This window comes from Lynx canadensis, chromosome X, assembly GCF_007474595.2.
Source record: "Lynx canadensis isolate LIC74 chromosome X, mLynCan4.pri.v2, whole genome shotgun sequence".
Lineage (NCBI taxonomy): Eukaryota > Metazoa > Chordata > Mammalia > Carnivora > Felidae > Lynx > Lynx canadensis.
Genome location: NC_044321.2, coordinates 62,136,204 through 62,159,389, shown reverse-complemented (window position 1 = coordinate 62,159,389; position 23,186 = coordinate 62,136,204).

Here is a 23,186-nt window from a genome sequence, read left to right as displayed (position 1 = left end):
AAGGCAACTGACAGAATGGGAGAAGATATTTGCAAATGACATATCAGTTAAAGGGTTAGTATACAAAATCTATAAAGAACTTATCAAAGTCAACACCCAAAAAACATGTAATCCAGTGAAGACATGGGCAAAAGACATGAATAGACACTTCTCCAAGGAAGACATCCAGATGGCCAACCAACACATGAAAAAATGCTCCACATCCCTCATCATCAGGGAAATACAAATCAAAACCACAATGAGATACCACTTTATACCTGTCTGAATGGCTAACATTAACAACTCAGGCAACAACAGATGTTGGCGAGGATGCAGAGAGAGAGGATCTCTTTTGCATTGTTGGTGGAATGCAAGCTGGTGCAGCCACTCTGGAAAACAGTATGGACATTCCTCAAAAAACTAAAAATGGAATATCCCTACAACCCAGCAACTGCACTTCTAGGCATTTATCCATGGATACAGATGTGCTGTTTCGAAGGGACACATGCACCCCCATGTTTATAGCAGCACTATCAACAATATCCCAAGTATGGGAAGAGCCCAAATATCCATCGAGGCATGAATGGATAAAGCAGATGTGATATATATATATATATACAATGGAGTATTACTTGGCAATCAAAAAGAATTAAGTCTTGCCATTTGCAAATGTGTGGATAGAACTGGAGGGTATTATGCTAAGTGAAATTAGTCAGTCAGAGAAAGACAAAAATCATATGACTTCAGTCATATGAGGACTTTAAGAGAAAAAACAGATGAACATAAGGGAAGGGAAGCGAAACTAATATAAAAAGAGGAAGGGGGACAAAGCATAAGAGACTTATAAATATGGAGAACAAACTGAGGGTTACTGGAGGGGGTGTGGGAGGGGGGATGGGCTAAATGGGTAAGGGGCACTAAGGAATCTACTCCTGAAATCATTGTTGCACTATATGCTAACTAATTTGGATGTAAATTTTTAAAAAATAAAAAATAAAATATAAAAGAAATATAAGGAAAAATGATCAAAAAATGTATAGATTAAATGTACAATATTTTTATACCAACTGTACCTCATTATCAATTATATATTTAATGCTAAAAAGTAAAATATGCATAATGAAAAATAGCCATATGAAAAGATGCTCAACATCATATGTCATTAAGGAATTGTAACTTAAATCAATAATAAGGCACTACTACACTGTAATTAAAATGGTTAAAATTCAAAACACTGGCAACACCAAATTCTGGCAAAGATCTGGATCAAAGGGAACTTCCATTATTTGCTGGTGGGAATGCAAAATAATGCAACCATGTTAAAATACAATGTCAGTATCTTACACAATGCAACATGCTCATACCATATAATCCAACAATCATGTTCCTTGGAATTTACTAAAATAAGTTGAAAACTTATGTCCACCCAAAAACCTGTAGGTGAATATTTATAGCAGCTTTATTCATAATTTTTAAAACTTGAAAACAACCAAAATGTCTTTCCATAAATGAATGGATAAATAAAATTTTGGTACATCCAGAAAATGGAGTATCGTTCTGCACTAAAAATAAATAAGCTCTCAAACCGTGAAAAGACATGGATGTAATTAAATGCATATTACTCCGTGAAAGAGCCAATCTGAAAAGACTACATATTATATGATTTTGCCTATGTAATATTGGCAAAAGGCAATTGAAATCAAGGAAGGAAAAATTATGTAGACAGTTAAAAGATCTGAGGTTGCCAGCAGTTATGAAGGAAGGAGGGATAATTAGGTCAAGCACAATGGATTTTTAGAACAGTTAAACTATTTTACATGATACTATCAATGGTGGGAAACTGTCATTGTGTATTTGTTAAAACCTATAGATTGCATGCCAAGAATGAACCCTAATGTAAACTATGAACTTTGAGTGATAATGATGTGTAAATTCAGGCTTCCCATTCAACAGTCCTGATTACAGTCACACTTGATCAGAGAGCATGCCCTGTGGCTTTCCCAATCTGTGGAGCAAAACCAGTTCATTTCATGACCAATAAATACAGTGCACACTGATGCCAGATTTGTGTCCTCAAGCAACAAGCCATACATGCCTTGAGTACCATCTTGCTGCCTTGGCAGGCCAAGGAAGCTAATAACCTCCTGCTACTACTTAATATAGTACCCAGTCCTGAACAACTAATAAGCCTGACCAGAGAGTCAAAGCAACTATAGAGTTAATCCTACAGCCTCACCTAGGTAGAAAACTAAACCAGCAGTCCTGTCCAAGGGTTCTCAGCTAATAGCACACTCTCACATCCTCAACCTTAGAGCTCAACAGTTTCTTCACCCAGTAATAAATCATAATAGCAGGCACCATCTGCCCATTGGCTTTGCAAACATACATATCCAGCCAAACTGAGCTGACTGGTGAATATCTGTTTTGGTGAAAACAAACCTGTAATGTCTGGAAATGGAACCTGATTAATCAGATACACAGGTTTACCAATGTAAAGAATCAAGGACCATAAAAAAAAATAATTATGGCACCACAAAAATGAAATCAATAAAGCTTAAAAAACTGATCTTGAAGAAATGGAGATCTATAAACTGTCTGGCAAAGAATTCAGAACAAGGCTCTTTTAAAGAATATTGGTGAAAGTGCTGCTATAATGATTGGGGTACAAGTGCCCCTATGCATCGGCTCTCCAATATCCCTTGGGTAAATTCCTAGCAGTGCTATTGCTGGGTCATAGGGTAAATCTGTTTTTAATTTTTTGAGGAACCTTCACACAGTTTTCCAGAGCGGCTACACTAGTTTGCATTCCCACCAACAGTGCAAGAGGGTTCCCGTTTCTCCACATCTGCTCCAGCATCTATACTCTCCTGATTTGTTCATTTTGGCCACTCTGACTGGCGTGAGGCCATCAACTGATGAATGGATAAAGAAATTGTGGTTTATATACACAATGGAATTCTACGTGGCAATATGTCCTTTTGTAGCAACGTGGATGGAACTGGAGAGTGTTATGCTAAGTGAAATAAGTCATAATGAGAAAGACAGATACCATATGTTTTCACTCTTATGTGGATCCTGAGAAACTTGACAGAAGACCATGGGGGAGGGGAAGGAGAAAAAAAAAGTTAGAGAGGGAGGGAACCAAACCATAAGAGACTCTTAAAACCTGAGAAATTTACTGAGAAAGACAGATACCATATGTTTTCACTCTTATGTGGATCCAGAGAAACTTGACAGAAGACCATGGGGGAGGGGAAGGAGAAAAAAAAAGTTAGAGAGGGAGGGAACCAAACCATAAGAGACTCTTAAAAACTGAGAACAAGCTGAGGGTTGATGGGGGGTGGGAAGGAGAGGAGGGTGAGCAATGGGTATTGAGGAGGACACCTATTGGGATGAGCACTGGGTGTTGGATGGAAACCAATTTGACAATAAATTTCATATTAAAAAAAAGAACATTGGTGAACTATCAAAACACACACATAGGCAACTAAATGAAATTAGTAAAACAATAAATGAACAAAATGAGAAGGAATAGAAAATATTAAAAAAACAAAACTAACAGAAATCCTAGAATTGAAAAATATGATAAAGTAATTGAATAATTCAATAGGGAGTTTCAAAAACAAACTTGACAGTGCAGAAGAAAAAAAACAGTGAACCGGAGGGATAGGACATTAGAAATTAACAGGTTCAGAGGAGTAAAAAGAAAAAAATACGAAAAAGAATGAAGTCCTATGAGAATTATAGGACACGATAAAAATAAGTTAATATTCAGATTATGGGAATTCCAAATGGAAAAGAGAAAGATAAAGGGAAAAAAGTAAATTTAAAGCAATAATGTCTGGGGAGGGCCTGGGTGGCTCAGTTGATTAAGCATCTGACTCCTGATACCAGCTCAGGTTATGTTCTCATGGTTTGTGAGTTCAAGTCCCACATTGGGTTTTGCATTGACAGCATGGAGCCTGCTTGGAATTCTCTCTGCCTCTCTCTCTACACCTTCCGAGCTTGTTCTCTCTCTCTCTCTCTCTCTCTCTCTCTCTCTCTCTTTTTCTTTCTCTCCCTCTCTCTCTCACACACACACACACACACACATACAATAAATAAACAAACAAACAAACAAACAAACAAATAAAGCAATAGTGGCTGAAAACTTCTCAAGCATGGGGAGAGGAATGGACATCTTGATCCATTAAGCCCAAAATATACCAAGTAAGTTGAAACCAAACAGGATTACACTAAAACATGTTACAATTGAATTTCAAAGAACATATCAAACTCAACACCCAAAAACACACAATCCAGGTAAAAAATGGGCAGAAGACATGAACAGACATTTTCCCAAAGAAGACATACAGATGGCTAACAGACACATGGAAACATATTTAAAATCACTCATAATCAGGGAAATACAAATCAAAATCCAATGAGGTATTACTTCACACCTGGCAGAATGGCTAAAATTAACAACTCAGGAAATGAGTACGCAGAGAAAGGGAAACCCTTTGGTATAAATACAAACTGGTGCAGCCACTCTGGAAAACAGTATGGAGGTTCCTCACAATGTTAAAAATAGAACTACCCTATGACCCAGTAATTGCATTACTGTTTTTGCCCAAAGGATACAAAAAAAAAAAGTAATTCAAAGGGAAACATGCACCCCGATGTTTATAGCAGCATTATCAACAATAGCTCAACTATGTAAAGAGCCCAAATGTCCATTGACTGATTAATGGATAAAGAAGAGGTTAAAGAATGGATACACACACACACACACACACACACACACACACACGATGGAATACTACTCACCCATCAAAAAGAATGAAATCTTGTCCTTTGCAATGACATGGATGGATGTAGTGTGTATTATGCTGAGGGAAATAAATCAGTCAGAGTAATACAAATACTGTATGGTTTAACTCATATGTATAATTTAAGACACAAAAAAGATGAACATAGACTATGTGGGAAAAAGCAAAAGGGAAGTAAACCATAAGAGACTCTTAAATATAGAGAACAAAATGAAGGTTGCTAGAGGGGAAGTAGGCAGGGGGACATGTTAAATGGGTGATGGGTATTAAGGAGAGCACTTGTTGTGGTAAGCACTTGGTGTTATATGTAAGTGATAAATCTCTACATTCTACTCCTGAAGCTAATATTACACTGTATGTTAACTAACTGGAAGTTAAATAAAAACTCGAAGAAAAAAACTCCAACTAGACTTATGGGTTTTCCCTTGTAAGTTAATGACTTCTTTTGGCCTGTTGCTTTCAAAATATTTTTGCTATCACTATATTTTAAAAATTTAATAACAGTATGTCTTGGTGTGGGTCTAATTTGTTGATTTTGTTGGGGCTTCTCTGCCTTCTGGATATGGATATCTGTTTCCTTCCCCAAATTATGGAGGTTTTCAGCAATTATTTTTTCAAATAAATTTTCTACCTCGGTGGCTCAGTTAGTTAACTGTCTGACTCAGCTCAGGTCATGATCTCAAAGTTTGTGGGTTTAAGCCCCATGTCGGGCTCTGTGCTGACAGCTCAGAGCCTGGAGTCTGCTTCAGATTCTGTTTCTTCCTCCTTCTCTGCCCCTCCCCTGCTCATGCTCTGTCTCTCTCTGTCTCTCATCAATAAATAAATGTTAAAAATTTTTAAATAAATAAAAAAATTTTCTACCCCCTTTCCTCTCTCTTCTTCTGGGACTCCTATAACACAAAAGTTATTACATTTGATGCAATCACTGAGTTCCCAAAGTCCATTTTCATTTTGAGCAATTATTTTCTATCTCTTTTGTTCCACTTGGTTACTTTCCGTTACTCTATCTTATAGGTCACTAATTCATTCCTCTGTGTCATCCATCCTGCTCTTCATTCCACTCCATCAAGTGTGTGTCTTCATTTCTTTTATTATGCCCTTTATTTCTGCTATGTTATTACTTATCTCTGTGTTAAAGGTCTCACTCATATCTTTCACATTTTCCTCCAGTTCAGGGAGTATCTTTATGATCATTCCTGTAGATTCTCCAACAGGTATGTTACTTATATCTGTTTCGCCTAGATCTCTGGCTATGGCCATCTCCTTTTCTTTCATTTAGGATACATTTCTCTGTATCCTCATTTGCCTACGTCCCTGTGTCTGTTTCTACGTGGTAAGAAAGTCAACTGTATCTTCTCCTGAAAGTAGTGATTTTATGAAAAAGAGTTCCTGGATTACTCTATAGTGCAATATCTCCTGTTCACCAGAACTTGGCACTGCAGGAGTGTCCTATGTGTGTTGCTTATGCCCTGCTTTTGTGTCTGAGTCAGTTCCATTCTCTTCAGTCATCCGCACTGTCTCTCTGCCTTTTTTAGGCTGTGCCTGCTCTCTGAGGTGTTAGTGAGCCTCAGGCAGGCCAGCTCTGAGGGAGTGTGCCCACCAGGTAACATGGGAGCTTGGCAGCAGTGTGAGCAAAATTTGCACTGGGCTACTAGTCTTATGCCAGATCCCCTGAAGCACTGCATTGGGTGGTGGCTGTGTGCCAGGGCAGCTGGTGGCACATGGCTTGGCATGGTGCATGAAGGTGGTTGGGAGCATGTTGCCAGGGTAGTGTGCAATGGTGGCTGGGGGCACATGGCTGGGCATGGCCCGGGAGATATGCATGGCACCCAGTGGCAGCTATGCAAACAGTGGCTGAGTGGTGCACATGCACAGCTTTAACAAAATTTGTCCTAAGCCCTGGACTAAGGCTGTATGGCTTAGAGTGGGTGAGTCCTCAGGATAAATCTTGGGCGTGGTGCACTGCTAACAGGTTAGGTACCAAGTGTCTGTGCAGTGCTGCCTCCTGTAGGTGGTTCTGTGTTTATGCTGGGGGGCAGGGGAAGAAAATGGCACTTGTTAACTTCCTCATTCCTAGAGAAGAGACAAGCCACCAACATGCTCCAAAATCAGTATGAACAGATCTGTCTCCCCTTTTCCCACCAGCACTGTGTAAACTGCCATTTCTATGTTGCCTCTCTGCACAGACTGCTGTCTTTTTAAGAGTGATAACCCAGCTATCACTCACCATCCCAGCTCACCCAGTGCTGAGTAAGTTGGCTTTTAAAGCTCAAGGCTCTAGGTCCCACTGGTTTTACAAACTCGTGTAATTCAGCCTTTCTGGTTTTTAAAGCCATACATTATGGGTATCTTCCCCATGTGAACTCCCTGCTATAAGGGCCCATTGTTCTGCCTCATCCTTATGCACAGCTTCCTGCCTCTGGTGGGCCACCTTCCTCCACCTTTCTGACTTTCTTAACCTTTCAGGTGCAGCTTCTACTCTATTCAGTTTTGGAATTTGTTCTGCCAGGCTTTGGATCACTATACACTTTATTGACTTGGATGTGGATGATATCTACTTGAAAATGTGGGACAGGGTGAGTTCATGGTTCTCCTTCTCCACTGTCTTCCCAAGCTCCCAGGGGTTCATCTTCCTTGGTGGCTTTTATTTTCTTCTTTATACCTTTATGCCATCTGTATTTCCCAATTCTTTTATAAAAAGAATATGTGGGAGATTACTATCTGAGGAGAGCTCTAGATATATGGGACACAACTGGACAGCACTTATTAATCTAACTGAAAGCTGAATCATGGCTTACCACTTTGGTATTCTTTACCTTCAAGACTGAGGAAGAGTCCCAGTCTTGGGGGGGGGCGGTCCCACAGACCGGTGTATCCCTTATTATTTTACATCACAAATAGAGCAACAGATTAAGCGGTGGTCATACAATTAGCAGCTAAAATAAAGAGTGCCTAGTTAAATTTGAATTTCGGATAAACAAATAATTTTACCATAAAAATACACTAGAATTGAAGACAGGCTGGGACGATGGTGGAGTAGAAGGACCCTAAGTTTGCCTCGTCCCATGGATACAGCTAGATAGCACTCACATCAGCATAAATAACCCAGTAAATGACCCAGAAAACACGGACAGAACAAACTCCGTAACTAAAAGTAGAGAAGAGGCCACAACAAAGAAAGAAAGAATAGAGATGCAATTCTGGAGTGAAACAAATCATGGCCATCCATGGTGGGGAGGGAGCCAGTGGCACAGACAAAGGCGAAAAAACAGACTATCAGAGTGGGGAGAGCCATCATGGGGAAAATGAATCCCCATAATATTTGGCATTGAAAGTGAGAAGGGTCAAATTTCATGAATCCTTACAACCAGCAGGACTTAAAGCCTGTTGTTTTAAAAATCAGCAGTCTTGGGGCGCCTGGGTGGCGCAGTCGGTTAAGCCTCCGACTTCAGTCAGGTCACGATCTCGCGGTCCGTGAGTTCGAGCCCCGCGTCAGGCTCTGGGCTGATGGCTCGGAGCCTGGAGCCTGTTTCCGATTCTGTGTCTCCCTCTCTCTCTGCCCCTCCCCCGTTCATGCTCTGTCTCTCTCTGTCCCAAAAATAAATAAACGTTGAAAAAAAAAATTTTTTAAAAAATCAGCAGTCTTGGCTCTGGGAGAGCCCAGAGATATTAGGAAATGGAGTCCCTCCCCTTAAAGAGACAGCACAACAAACAGCCAGCAGAGATATAGTATGGAAGCAGCAGTTTGAAAAACTCCAGGGGCAGATGGGAGGGAGATTTATTTACTCATCTCAGAGCATGGCTCAGTGAAGCAGGGATCATAAGGAGACCCCTTCAAGGAATAAAGGAGCTGACAGACTCCACTTCCCTCCCTTGCCCCCTGCCACCTCAGGGAACCAGCATGATCCTGACAGTTACTACCTAACTTGCTTACACCATGATCTGCCTTCCCAACCTTGGGCTGATTCACCCTTCCTAGTCACCATTGTCTCAATCCCCGTGCTTCAAGTCTCCTTAAGAAGACCACTGCGACTGATCTCTCTTTTGAAACTTGGCAGGCCAGAAAGAATTGGCACGAGATTTTCAGTGTGCTAGACAGAAAAAATATGCAGCCGAGAATCCTTTATCCAGCAAGTCTGTCATTTAGAATAGAAGGAGAGATAAAGGTCTTCCCAAAGAAACAAAAACTGAAGGAATTTGTCACCACTAAACCAGCCCTACAAGAGATCCTAAGGGGGACACTGTGAGACAAAGTACCAGAGACATCACTACAAGCATAAAACATACAGACATCACAATGACTCTAAACCCGTATCTTTCTATAATAACACTGAATGTAAATGGATTAAATGCGCCAACTAAAAGACATAGGGTATCAGAATGGATAAAAAAAACCAAGACCCATCTATTTGCTGTCTACAAGAGACTCATTTTAGACCTGAGGACACCTTTAGATTGAGAGTGAGGGGATGGAGAACTATTTATCATGCTACTGGAAGCCAAAAGAAAGCTGGAGTAGCCATACTTATATCAGACAAACTAGACTTTAAATTAAAGGCTGTAACAAGAGATGAAGAAGGACATTATATAATAGTTACAGGGTCTATCCATCAGGAAGAGCTAACAATTATAAATGTCTATGCGCCGAATACCGGAGCCCCCAAATATATAAAACAATTACACATACACATAAGCAACCTTATTGATAAGAATGTGGTAATTGCAGGGGACTTTAACACCCCACTTACAGAAATGGATAGATCATCTAGACACACGGTCAATAAAGAAACAAGGGCCCTGAATGAGACATTGGATCAGATGGACTTGACAGATATATTTAGAACTCTGCATCCCAAAGCAACAGAATATACTTTCTTCTCGAGTGCACATGGAACATTCTCCAAGATAGATCATATACTGGGTCACAAAACAGCCCTTCATAAGTTTACAAGAATTGAAATTATACCATGCATACTTTCAGACCACAATGCTATGAAGCTTGAAATCAACCACAGGAAAAAGTCTGGAAAACCTCCAAAAGCGTGGAGGTTAAAGAACACCCTACTAACGAATGAGTGGGTCAACCAGGCAATTAGAGAAGAAATTAAAAAATATATGGAAACAAACGAAAATGAAAATACAACAATCCAAACGCTCTGGGACGCAGCGAAGGCAGTCCTGAGAGGAAAATACATTGCAATCCAGGCCTATCTCAAGAAACAAGAAAAATCCCAAATACAAAATCTAACAGCACACCTAAAAGAAATAGAAGCAGAACAGCAAAGGCAGCCTAAACCCAGCAGAAGAAGAGAAATAATAAAGATCAGAGCAGAAATAAACAATATAGAATCTAAAAAAACTGTAGAGCAGATCAACGAAACCAAGAGTTGGTTTTTTGAAAAAATAAACAAAATTGACAAACCGCTAGCCAGGCTTCTCAAAAAGAAAAGGGAGATGACCCAAATAGATAAAATCATGAATGAAAATGGAATTATTACAACCAATCCCTCAGAGATACAAACAATTATCAGGGAATACTATGAAAAATTATATGCCAACAAATTGGACAACCTGGAAGAAATGGACACATTCCTGAACACCCACACTCTTCCAAAACTCAATCAGGAGGAAATAGAAAGCTTGAACAGACCCATAACCAGCGAAGAAATTGAATTGGTTATCAAAAATCTCCCAACAAATAAGAGTCCAGGACCAGATGGCTTCCCAGGGGAGTTCTACCAGACATTTAAAGCAGAGATAATACCTATCCTTCTCAAGCTATTCCAAGAAATAGAAAGGGAAGGAAAACTTCCAGACTCCTTCTATGAAGCCAGTATTACTTTGATTCCTAAACCAGACAGAGACCCAGTAAAAAAAGAGAACTACAGGCCAATATCCCTGATGAATATGGATGCAAAAATTCTCAATAAGATACTAGCAAATCGAATTCAACAGCATATAAAAAGAATTATTCACCATGACCAAGTGGGATTCATTCCTGGGATGCAGGGCTGGTTCAACATTCGCAAATCAATCAACGTGATACATCACATTAACAAAAAAAAAGAGAAGAACCATATGATCCTGTCAATCGATGCAGAGAAGGCCTTTGACAAAATCCAGCACCCTTTCTTAATAAAAACCCTTGAGAAAGTCGGGATAGAAGGAACATACTTAAAGATCATAAAAGCCATTTATGAAAAGCCCACAGCTAACATCATCCTCAACGGGGAAAAACTGAGAGCTTTTTCCCTGAGATCAGGAACACGACAGGGCTGCCCAGTCTCACCGCTGTTGTTTAACATAGTGCTGGAAGTTCTAGCATCAGCAATCAGACAACAAAAGGAAATCAAAGGCATCCAAATTGGCAAAGATGAAGTCAAGCTTTCGCTTTTTGCAGATGACATGATATTATACATGGAAAATCCGATAGACTCCACCAAAAGTCTGCTAGAACTGAAACATGAATTCAGCAAAGTTGCAGGATACAAAATCAATGTGCAGAAATCAGTTGCATTCTTATACACTAACAACGAAGCAACAGAAAGACAAATAAAGAAACTGATCCCATTCACAATTGCACCAAGAAGCATAAAATACCTAGGAATAAATCTAACCAAAGATGTAAAGGATCTGTATGCTGAAAACTATAGAAAACTTATGAAGGTAATTGAAGAAGATTTAAAGAAATGGAAAGACATTCCCTGCTCATGGATTGGAGAAATAAATATTGTCAAAATGTCAATACTACCCAAAGCTATCTACACATTCAATGTAATCCCAATCAAAATTGCACCAGCATTCTTCTCGAAACTAGAACAAGCAATCCTAAAATTCATATGGAACCACAAAAGGCCCCGAATAGCCAAAGGAATTTTGAAGAAGAAGACCAAAGCAGGAGGCATCACAATCCCAGACTTCAGCCTCTACTACAAAGCTGTAATCATCAAGACAGCATGGTATTGGCACAAAAACAGACACACAGACCAATGGAATAGAATAGAAACCCCAGAACTGGACCCACAAACGTATGGCCAACTCATCTTTGACAAAGCAGGAAAGAACATCCAATGGAAAAAAGACAGCCTCTTTAACAAATGGTGCTGGGAAAACTGGACAGCAACATGCAGAAGGTTGAAACTAGACCACTTTCTCACACCATTTACAAAAATAAACTCAAAATGGATAAAGGACCTAAATGTGAGACAGGAAACCATCAAAACCTTAGAGGAGAAAGCAGGAAAAGACCTCTCTGACCTCAGCCGTAGCAATCTCTTACTCGACACATCCCCAAAGGCAAGGGAATTAAAAGCAAAAGTGAATTACTGGGACCTTACGAAGATCAAAAGCTTCTGCACAGCAAAGGAAACAACCAACAAAACTAAAAGGCAACCAACGGAATGGGAAAAGATATTTGCAAATGACATATCGGACAAAGGGCTAGTATCTAAAATCTATAAAGAGCTCACCAAACTCCACACCCGAAAAACAAATAACCCAGTGAAGAAATGGGCAGAAAACATGAATAGACACTTCTCTAAAGAAGACATCCAGATGGCCAACAGGCACATGAAAAGATGTTCAGCGTCGCTCCTTATCAGGGAAATACAAATCAAAACCACACTCAGGTATCACCTCACGCCAGTCAGAGTGGCCAAAATGAACCAATCAGGAGACTATAGATGCTGGCGAGGATGTGGAGAAACGGGAACCCTCTTGCACTGTTGGTGGGAATGCAAATTGGTGCAGCCACTCTGGAAAGCAGTGTGGAGGTTCCTCAGAAAATTAAAAATAGACCTACCCTATGACCCAGCAATAGCACTGCTAGGAATTTATCCAAGGGAAACAGGAGTACTGATGCATAGGGGCACTTGTACCCCAATGTTCATAGCAGCACTCTCAACAATAGCCAAATTATGGAAAGAGCCTAAATGTCCATCAACAGATGAATGGATAAAGAAATTGTGGTTTATATACACAATGGAATACCACGTGGCAATGAGAAAAAATGAAATATGGCCTTTTGTAGCAACGTGGATGGAACTGGAGAGTGTTATGCTAAGTGAAATAAGCCATACAGAGAAAGACAGATACCATATGGTTTCACTCTTATGTGGATCCTGAGAAACTTAACAGGAACCCATGGGGGAGGGGAAGGAAAAAAAAAAAAAGAGGTTAGAGTGGAAGAGAGCCAAAGCATAAGAGACTGTTAAAAACTGAGAACAAACTGAGGGTTGATGGGGGGTGGGAGGGAGGGGAGGGTGGGTGATGGGTATTGAGGAGGGCACCTTTTGGGATGAGCACTGGGTGTTGTATGGAAACCAATTTGTCAATAAATTTCATATATATAAAAAAAAAAGAAAAAAAATAAAAGCTGGATGTTAACTCTCTTAAAAAAAAAAAAAAAAAAAAAAAAAAAAAAAAAAAAGAAGACCAGTGCGAAACCCACCAACATCTCATCTCCGGACCTGCACAGTTTGCTGGACCTCAGTTCCAGAGGGGACAGTGGCAAGGTCTCGTTTCACAAACAGATCAGTGCACACCTTGTTAAAATACATTCAACCCAGCAGGGGAGAAAAAAATGCCCATAACAGGCAAAAAGAACCTATGCTGATGACTGGACTGAAGGAAAAAGTGGCCAGTATTCAACAGCAGTGATCATAGAAGACACTCCTTGAAGCACCAGGTCCTGGTAAACAGGGGACACTGCAATGCCATGAACTACAGGACTTCTTCCTCATAAAGCCATTGCCTTCAAGAACAGGAGACATGGCTGTCTTTCCTAATACACAGAAACAGACACAGAGAGCTAGATAAAATGAGGGGACAGAGATTGCCTCTTCTTTTTCTTATTTCTATTTCTGACTGCTGTGGCTAGGACTTCCAGTTCTATGTTGAATGAAAGTGGTGACAGTGGACATACTTGTCTTGTTCTTAATCTTAGAAAAATGTCTCCATTTTTCACTATTGAATATGATGTTGGCTGTGGGTTTTTTGCATATGGTCTTTATATCTTGAGATATGTTACCTCTAAACCCACTGTGTTAAGTGTTATTGTCATGAATCATTGTTGAATTTTGTCGAATGTTTTTCTGCACCTATAGAGGTGATCGTCTGATTTTTGTTCTTGTTTTTGTTGATATGGTATATCAGGATATTGACTTACAAATATTGATTCATTGTTGTATTTCTGGAATATATTTCCCTTGATTGTGGTGAATGATTCTTTTAATGTATTTTTCAATGTGGTTTGCTAATCAATTGTTGATAATATTGCACCTATGTTCATTAGAGGTATTGATCTGTTGTTTTCTTTTTTTTTTTTGTCTGGTTTGTGTACCCGGATAATGCTGATTATAGAATATGTTCGGAAGCTTTACTTCCTCTTTTTCTTTTTGGAATAGTTTTGTGAGGAATATGTATTAACTCTTCTTCAAAGGTTTGGCAGAATTTACCCGTGAAGTTCTCTTGTCCTGGACTTTTGCTTGTTCAGGGTTTTTTGATTAGTGATTCTATGTCCTTGCTAGTAATCATTTTGTGCAAATTTTCTATTTATTTCTTATTCAGTTTTGGAATATTATATATTTCTAGGAATTTATACAGTTCCTCTAAGTTTTCCAACCTGTTGGCATATAATTTTTCATAGTATTTTTTATAATTTTTTGTATTTCTGTGGTGTCAGTTGTTTTATCTCCTCCTTCATTTCTGATTTTATCTGAGTCTTCTTTTTCTTTTCTTGAAGACTCTGGATAAGATTTAACAATTTTATTACCTTTTAAAATAACCAGCTCTGGGTTTTATTGATTTTTTTTATTTTTTAAAGTTTGTATGCATTTATTTCTGCTCTGATTGACATTATTTCCCCTGTTCTGTTCACCTTGGGTTTGGGTTTTTTTTCTTTTTCTAGTTCTGTTATATGTACAATTAAATTTTTATTTAGCTTTTTTTTTCTTTTTTGAAGTAGGTCTGCATCACTATTATTTCCCTCTTAGTACTGCTTTTGCTGTTTCCCAAACATTTTGGACCTTAGTGTTTTCATTTTCATTTTCCTTCATATATTTTTTTGACTCCTTATCTGATTGCTTCATTGACCCATTTGTTTCTTAGTACAATGTTTAGCCTGCACTTGTATTTTTTGCTTGTGAATGAATTTTAGTTTTATAGCATCGTGGTTGTAAGAGATGCATGGCATGACTTCAATCTTCTTAAATATATTGATGCTTGTTTTGTGGCCTATCTGTCGTCTATTCTTGAATGTTCCACAAGCATTTGAAAAGAATATGTAGCCTGTTTTTTTTGGATAGAATGTTCTGTAAAAATCTGTTATGTTCATCTGTCTAATGTGTCATTCAAGAACACTGTTTCCTTATTGATTTTCTGCATGGATGATATATCCATTGATGCAAATGGAGTGTTACAATTCCTTACTATTATTGTATTACCATCAATTTCTCTGTTAATATTTGCTTTATGTATTCAGGTGTTCCAGTGTTGGGTGAATAGATATTTACAATTGTTGTATATTCTTGTTAGGCTGAGTCCTTTATCATTATGTAATGCTCTTCTTTGTCTCTTGTGAAACGCTTTGTTTGAAAGTCTATTTCATCTGATATAATTATTGGTACTGGGACTTTTTGTTTTTGTGTTCTATTTGCATGGTAAATGCTTTTCCATCCTCTTACTTTCAGTCTGTATGTTTTTAGTTCTAAAATGAGTCTCTTCTAAGCAGCATATAGATTGTTCTCATTTTTTTTCCTGTTAATTTATTCCCCCACTTTTTGCCTTTTGATTGGAGCTTTTAGGCCATTTACATTTAAGGTAATTATTGATAGGTATGTATTTACTGTCATTTTGTTATTTGTTCTCTGGTTGTTTTTGTATTTCTCCGTTCGTTTATTCTCTTTTGCTTTCTTCCTCCGTGATTGATTAGTTTTTGTAGTGTTATGCTTGGAATTTTTCTCTTTAGTTTTTGTGTATCTATCATAATGGTTTTGAGTTTGTGATTGTCATGAGGTTCATATATAACATCTTAAGTATATAGTAGTTTATATTAAGTTGATGGTCACTTAAATCCAAACACATTCTAAGAACAACTACTTTGTTTTTTTTCTTTACTCAGTTTTCCATGATTTATGTGTGCACTGTTATATTTTACATCTTGTTATTCATAATTTTCTTATGTCTACTTATGGCCATTTATTTTCCACTTAAAAAGTCCTTTTAGCATTTCTTGCAAGGATATTTTAATGTTGATAAACTCTTATTCTTTTGTTTGTCTGGAAAACTGTTTATCTCTCCCACAAATCTGAGCAATAATTTTGCTGGGTAGAGTATTCTTGGTCATAGTTTGTTTTTTTGTTTTTGTTTTTGTTTTTGTTTTTCCTTCAGTACTTTGAATATATCATGCCACATCTTTATTTCTTGCAAAGTTTCTGCTGAAAAATTAGCTGACAGTCTTATAGATTTTCCCTTGTGTATAACTTTTGCTTCCCTCTTGCTGATTTAAAATTTTCCTCTTTATATTTAAACTTTAACATTTTAATTGTTATGTGTTGTGGTTTGGACCTCCTTGGGTTCATCTTATTTGGAACTCTGTGCTTCTTGAATTTGATTGTCTATTTCCTTCTATGGGTTAGGGAAGGATTTAGACATTTTTTCTCCATAAAAATTTTCTTCTCATTTCCCAGTCTCTTCTGGGACCCATAAAACGAGAATGCTTGTTTATTTGATGTTATCTAAGAGATTTATTGACCTATATTGTTTAATATATAAATTATTTCCCTTTTTCTGTTCAATTTGGGTGTTTTCCACTACACTGTCATCCAGATTATGGATACATTCTTCTGCATTCACTAATCTACTGTTGATTTCCTCTAGTATGTCTTTGTTTAAGTTATTGTAATCAACTCTGATTTGTTTTTAAAAATATTTTCTATCTCTTTACTGAAAGTGCTATTGAGTTCTTCCAGTCTTCTCTTCAGCCTAGTGAGGATCTTTATGATCATTAATTTAAATTCTTTATCAGGCATATTTCTTATCTCCATTTCACTTAGTTCTCTTTTTCCAGTATTTTGTCTTGTTCATTTTTTGGAGGATATTCCTGTGTCTCCCCATTTTGCTTTAATCTGTGTTTGTTTCCATGGATTAGAGAGAACAGCTACTTCTCCTAAATGTGAACAAATGGTCTTGTGTATGGTTGTTCTTATGTAGACTGTGTGGTCAGTAACTTTTGCTGGCTGGCGGAAACTTCTGCTGATGTGTGTTGTGGGTCCTAGGGCTCTCTGTGCAGCATGCAGCCTGGCAGAATAGCTAAGGCTAAAGTGAATGCAAGCCAGGTGTCCTGAGGGTCTACACACAGACGGCACTTTGGCAGCATACCTGAAGCTGAAGTGGGTATTATCTGACATGTCCAAGGCTCTCCATACTTAGGGTGCCCTGGCAGAGTGGCTGTCTCTCCCATATGGTGTGGGGTGGGAGATCGTAGGGCTTTTCACACAGTGAGAACCATGGCAGGGCAGTTAAAGTTGAAATGAGTGTTTGTTGAGCAATCCCAGGGGGCTCCTCACCAGGGGTGCCCTGACAGCGGAGCTGAAGCTGAGGTGGTATGCAGGCTGGAGGGATCCTGAGGCTCTCTGTGCTTCAGACACTTTGGCAAGACAGCTGAAGCTAAAGCAAACAAAACCTGAAGATACATAGACTCTATACACACAGGGCACTTTGGCAGGATAGCTGAAGCTGAATTGGAATCATCTGTGGTGTTCCAGGACTATCAGCACAGCGGGTTCCCTGAAGTAGTGGTTGAAGCTAAAGCAGGGTGTGGGCCAGGAGGTCATAGGACACTCCACACAGGGGTTGCCTTGGCAGGACAGTTAAAGCTAAAGTGGGCTTTGTGTGTGTTGTCCCTGCATTCTCCATGCAAAATACGCCCTCGACGAATAGTTGAAGCTTAAGTGGTTGCAAGCTTTTGTTGTTTAGAAGCTCTTCAGTAGGCCCTCGGTTCTTCTTCAGAAGGAATTATTCTATGAACAGGTGTAATTTGTGTGTTCCATAGAGGGGGTGAGTTTAGGGTCTTCCTACATCACCATCTTCGACTGGAGCCCAATTTAAAAGGTTTTTTAGGGTAAAATCCAATATTTGAGCTTAATTAGGGACAGTTTTTATTGCCTTTTTATTTTTACTGTGTATGGTCATACTTTCTTGCTGTTTATTTAATAATTTTGTTGTTGAAAATTGGCCATTTTCTTAATATAATGTGACAAAAATTTCAATCAGATTCTTTCTTCTTCCCAGGTACTTCTGTTGTTACTGTATTTCTGTTTTGCAGATTTTCTGTTTAGTGACTATTGAACTAATTCTATAATGTCTGTAATCTTTGTTATATGTGGCTTCTAAAATTATTGTTCAGTTAGTTTAATGGTCAGGCAGTAATTTGACAGATTTTATTCTATATATTTTATCAAGAAATCTCTGAGTCTTTGCTACGGGGCTTTGTATGTATGTTGGGGCATACCATATTTAATTTCAAACTGTTTCATCACCACTTAAGGGTTTAGCATAATTATGTTTTATTTCAATAGAGGATTTATTACCTTAACATTTTAATGGTTCTATAGTTTTTCCATTGTTTGAACTTACCATGATTATTAAGGATTTTTATATTTGTACCAACATTTTGGTTTTAAGCGAGTTACATTTTCACATTCCCATTATATGTTTTGGAAGGTGTTTTGAATAGTTAATCATTTATGCTGAAAAATGACACATAGTGTGGAATCATTCCTTCCTTACTTACAATCTTATATCTCACCTCATGTTATTCATGTTGTCTCTGCAAAATAGAAATGTTTATTGTCATCCAGACTTTGTATTTGACAGCATGTTTGACAGTGCTCTTTCTAAAATAAACTATTGGCCTTTGTGCTATATGGGACAAATGCTAAACAAAGCATCTCACTGAACCCAACTACTTGCTCTTCTCCAGTTCTTAAACATAAAAGTGGATAAGAGACTGAGAAAGCACAACTTGACAAATTTGGACATAATTCAGAAAATCTGGTCAAAGAGCAATGTATAACTTAATTTTTAGTGCCCAAGGCAAGACAGAGTGTGTTGTGTCCATGGAGGTTGTGAAACATGGCAAAAAGAGCACTGTCAGAAGCCATTAAGGGAACTTCTAGTTCCAACTCAGATGCTAACTTGCTACAGGACCTGCAACAAATCACCTCCCTTTTCTGAAACTTGGCTTCACTTCTGATAAATGAAAAAGATAGTAGAGATAGATGTGTTTTTTTTTTCAACGTTTTTTTATTTATTTTGGGACAGAGAGAGACAGAGCATGAACGGGGGAGGGGCAGAGAGAGAGGGAGACACAGAATCGGAAACAGGCCCCAGGCTCCGAGCCATCAGCCCGGAACCTGACGCGGGGCTCGAACTCACGGACCGCGAGATCGTGACCTGGCTGAAGTCGGACGCTTAACCGACTGCGCCACCCAGGCGCCCCGAGATAGATGTTTTTATGAGCTTTCTTGTTTGAAAAGCTCAGGACTTCTGAAGGACACAACATGAGTGTGCTTTATAAGGAAAACATTAGGCAATATGTGTGAACCTGTGAAAAATGTAGTTCTAGAGAGTCAGAATCAAATTTAAGAAAACAATTATTTTTATTTAAATTCATGTTAGTTAACAGATGGTGTAGTACTGGTTTCATGAGTAGAGTTTAATGATTTATCACTTACATACAACACCCAGTGCCCATCCCAACAAGTGTCATCTTTAATGCCCATCACCCATCTAGCCCATTCCTCTACCTAACTCCCCTCCAGCAACCCTCAGTTTGTTCTCTATAGTTAAGAGTCTCTTATGGTTTTTCTCCCTCTCTGTTTTTATCTTATTATATTTTTTCTTCCCTTCCCCTGTGTTCATCCGTTTTGTTTCTTAAATTCCACATATGAGTGAACTCATGATATTTGTCTTTCTCTGACTGACTTATTTCACTTAGCATCATACACTCTAGTTCCAACCACATTGTTGCAAATGGCAAGACTTCATTATTCTGATGGCTGAATAATATTCTATTGTGTGTGTGTATATCTATATATCTATATCTATATCTATATCATCTATATCTATATCATCTATATCTATCTATCTATCTATCTATCTATCATCTATATAATCTTCTTTATACATTCATCAGTCAATGGACATCTGGGCTCTTTCCATAATTTGGCTATTGTTGAAGTACTGCTATAAACATTAGAGTGCACGTGTCCCTTCAAATCAGCAATTTTGTACCCTTTGGATACATACCTAGTAGTAAAATTGCCAGGTTTTAGGTTAGTTCTATTTTTAACATTTTGAGGAATCTCCATACTGTTTTCCACAATAGTTCCACCAGTTTGCATTTTCACCAATAGTACAAAAAAGGTTCCCCTTTCTCTGTATGCTCACCAAAATCTTTTGTTTTCTGAGTTGGTAATTTTAGCCATTCTAGCAGGTGTGAGATGATATCCCATTGTGGGTTTGATTTGTATTTCCTTGATGATGAGTGATGACGAGCATCTTTTAATGTGTCTGTTAGCCATCTGGAGATCTTCTTTGGAAAAGTGTCTATTCATGTCCTCTGCCCATTTATTAACTGGATTATTTGTTTTGGGGGGCTGTTGAGTTTGATAATTTATTTATAGATTTTGGATACTAACCCTTTATCGGATATGTCATTTGTAAATATCTTCTTCATTCCATCGGTTGCCTTTTAGTTTTGTCAATTATTTCCGTCACTGTGTGGAAGTCATTATCTTGATTAAGTCCCAGTAGTTCATTTTTGCTTTTGTTTCACTTGCCTCCAGAGACATATTTAGTTAGAAGTTGCTGTGGCTGAGGTCAAAGAGGTTGCTGCCTGTTTTCCCCTCTAGGATTTTGATGGTTTTCTTTATCACATTAGGTCTTTCATCCCTTTTGATTTTATTTTTGTGTACGGTGTAAAAAAGTGGTCCAATTTTATTCTTCTGCATGTCACCATCGAATTTTCCCAACACCAGTTTCTGAAGAAGCTGTCTTTCTTTCCATTGGATACCCTTTGCTGCTTTGTCAAAGATTAATTGGCCATGCATTTGTGGGTCCATTTTTGGGTTCTCTATTCTCTTATTGTGCCAGTACCATATCTTGATAATTAGAGCTTTGTAACTCAGCTTGAAGTATGGAATTGTGATGCCTTCAGCTTTGGTATTCTTTTTCAACATTACCTTGACTCTTTGGGGCCTTTCCTGACTCCAAAGTTTAGGGTTGTTTGTTGTAGCTCTGTGAAAAAATGCTGGTGTTATTTTCATAGGGATTACATTGAATGTGTAGAATGCTTTGGGTAGTATTGGCATTTTAATAATGTTTGTTCTTCCAGTCCATGAACATGGAATGTTTTTCCATTTCTTTGTGTCTTCTTCATTTTCCTTCATAAGATTTCTATAATTTTCAGGGCACAGATATTTTACCCCTTTGGTTGGGTTTATTCCTAGGTATCTTATCATTTTTGGTGCAATTGTAAATGGCATCGATTACTTGATTTCTCTTTCAACTGCTTAATTACTGGTGTATAGAAACTCAATTGATTTCGATGGGGTTCTTGAACAAATGTTTAAGAAAGAATTCTTGTGATGTCTTTGATGCAAAAAGGTTATTTTATTAAAGCACAGGGACAGGACCCGTGGGCAGAAACAGCTGCACTGAGGTTGTGATGAGTGAATGATTATATATTTTCAGATTTGTGGAGGAAGGACGATAGCATAAGTTTCTAATGAATTTGAAAGCAAGGCTTTCAGGACCTTGAGGTGCTAGCTACTGCTGAAATAAAGTTACCTTTAGTATTTAATAAAACAAAAACATTAAGGAACTAAGGCAACCATGAGCTCCTTGAGCAAGGTCACACTCTGCATGTTTCAGGTGTCTATCAGTGGGCTGCAAACTGTAAGGCTTAATTTAAGCCAGATTTCCCATGCCTTTTTTCCCCTCATTTTCCCCCTAAACAACTTTGACCCTTAAATCTTTAAGTTTGTTGAAGGCAGAAGATCTCATATTCTGTAGCTTCTTCGTGCTGAATAGAGGCATAAGATGCCCCTACCTGTGGGTCAATGTTGAGAATTTAAAAGGAGTTATGAAAGGCAGAGGCAGCAGAATCTAAGGTAGACAATATATATGAATCTCCTTAAATACAAAGGATTATCTTTATCATCGCTTGAAGAGGAGTTTGAGATCTTCTATAGGCTTACAGGAGTAAGAAAGCTCATTAGTTTGTTCACTGGTTTCCTGTGAAGGTTTTATTCTATATATGTGAGTCCAGGAAGAGTGTCTCTCTAATTTTACTACAGTGTGGATGCATAATGTGACCTGATATGGACCCTTCCAGTTTGGATTTAAGTCCCTTGCTATATTTGACATATATATTCCCAGTTCTTTTAAATAAACTATGTCTCCAGGGCTTACCTGGTGTGGGCTTTTATAGTTGAGTCAGATTTTGGAAGCATGTGGTCAGTATATTCATTAAGTAACTTATGAATTAGACCAGTCTCAAGTGAATAGTTTAATAGAGCATTGTAATCTTCATCAAATAACAGGTCCACTGTGAGAAATGGCTTTCCATATAATAACTCAAAAGGGCTTAGTTATTACTAAAGGCTGTTTTGGAGCAGTTCTCACTCTGAGAAGTCTTATTGGCAAGAGGGTAACCCAATTTTCCTGAGTCTCTAAACTGAGTTTAATAAGGTGTCATTTTAAAGTATGATTAGCTTTTTCCACCTTTCCAAAGGGTTGTTGATGCCAGGCTGAATGTAGAAATTAATTTTAAGGCCTATGCTCTTTTTTGAGTTATATGTTCAGTAAAAGAAGGGCCACTGTCACTTTGAAGGGATTTTATTCCAAATCTAGGAATAACTTTCACAACAAAACATTGGTTACTTCCGTGGGCTTTTCTGTTCTACGAAGAAAGGCCTTGATCCCTCCAGTTGAAAGTATCAACAAACACTAGTAAGAATTTATAGCCCATGCAAGGAAGCATTTATGTGTGTGAAATCAAGCTGCCAGTCCTCTCCTGGATATGTTCCCTGCCTCTGGACTGGTTTTAAAAGTGGAGGAGGGCAAACTGCACCTTCTGGATTTACTTGTGCACAAACAATACAGGATTAGCAGACTTGTTTTATTGTAGCTGTTAAATTTACCCCATCAAATACATTTTTTATTAAATGTTTTAAATCATTTTTGCCCAAATGAGTAGCCTGGTGTAAACTGCATATTACCTTCCATTTGTTATTTTTAGGTATAAAGGTTTTCCCCTCATTATTAACAAGCCAGTCTTGTGCATTTTTTGAATATCCTCATTCCTGTGCAATGTGAATTTCTTTGTCTGAG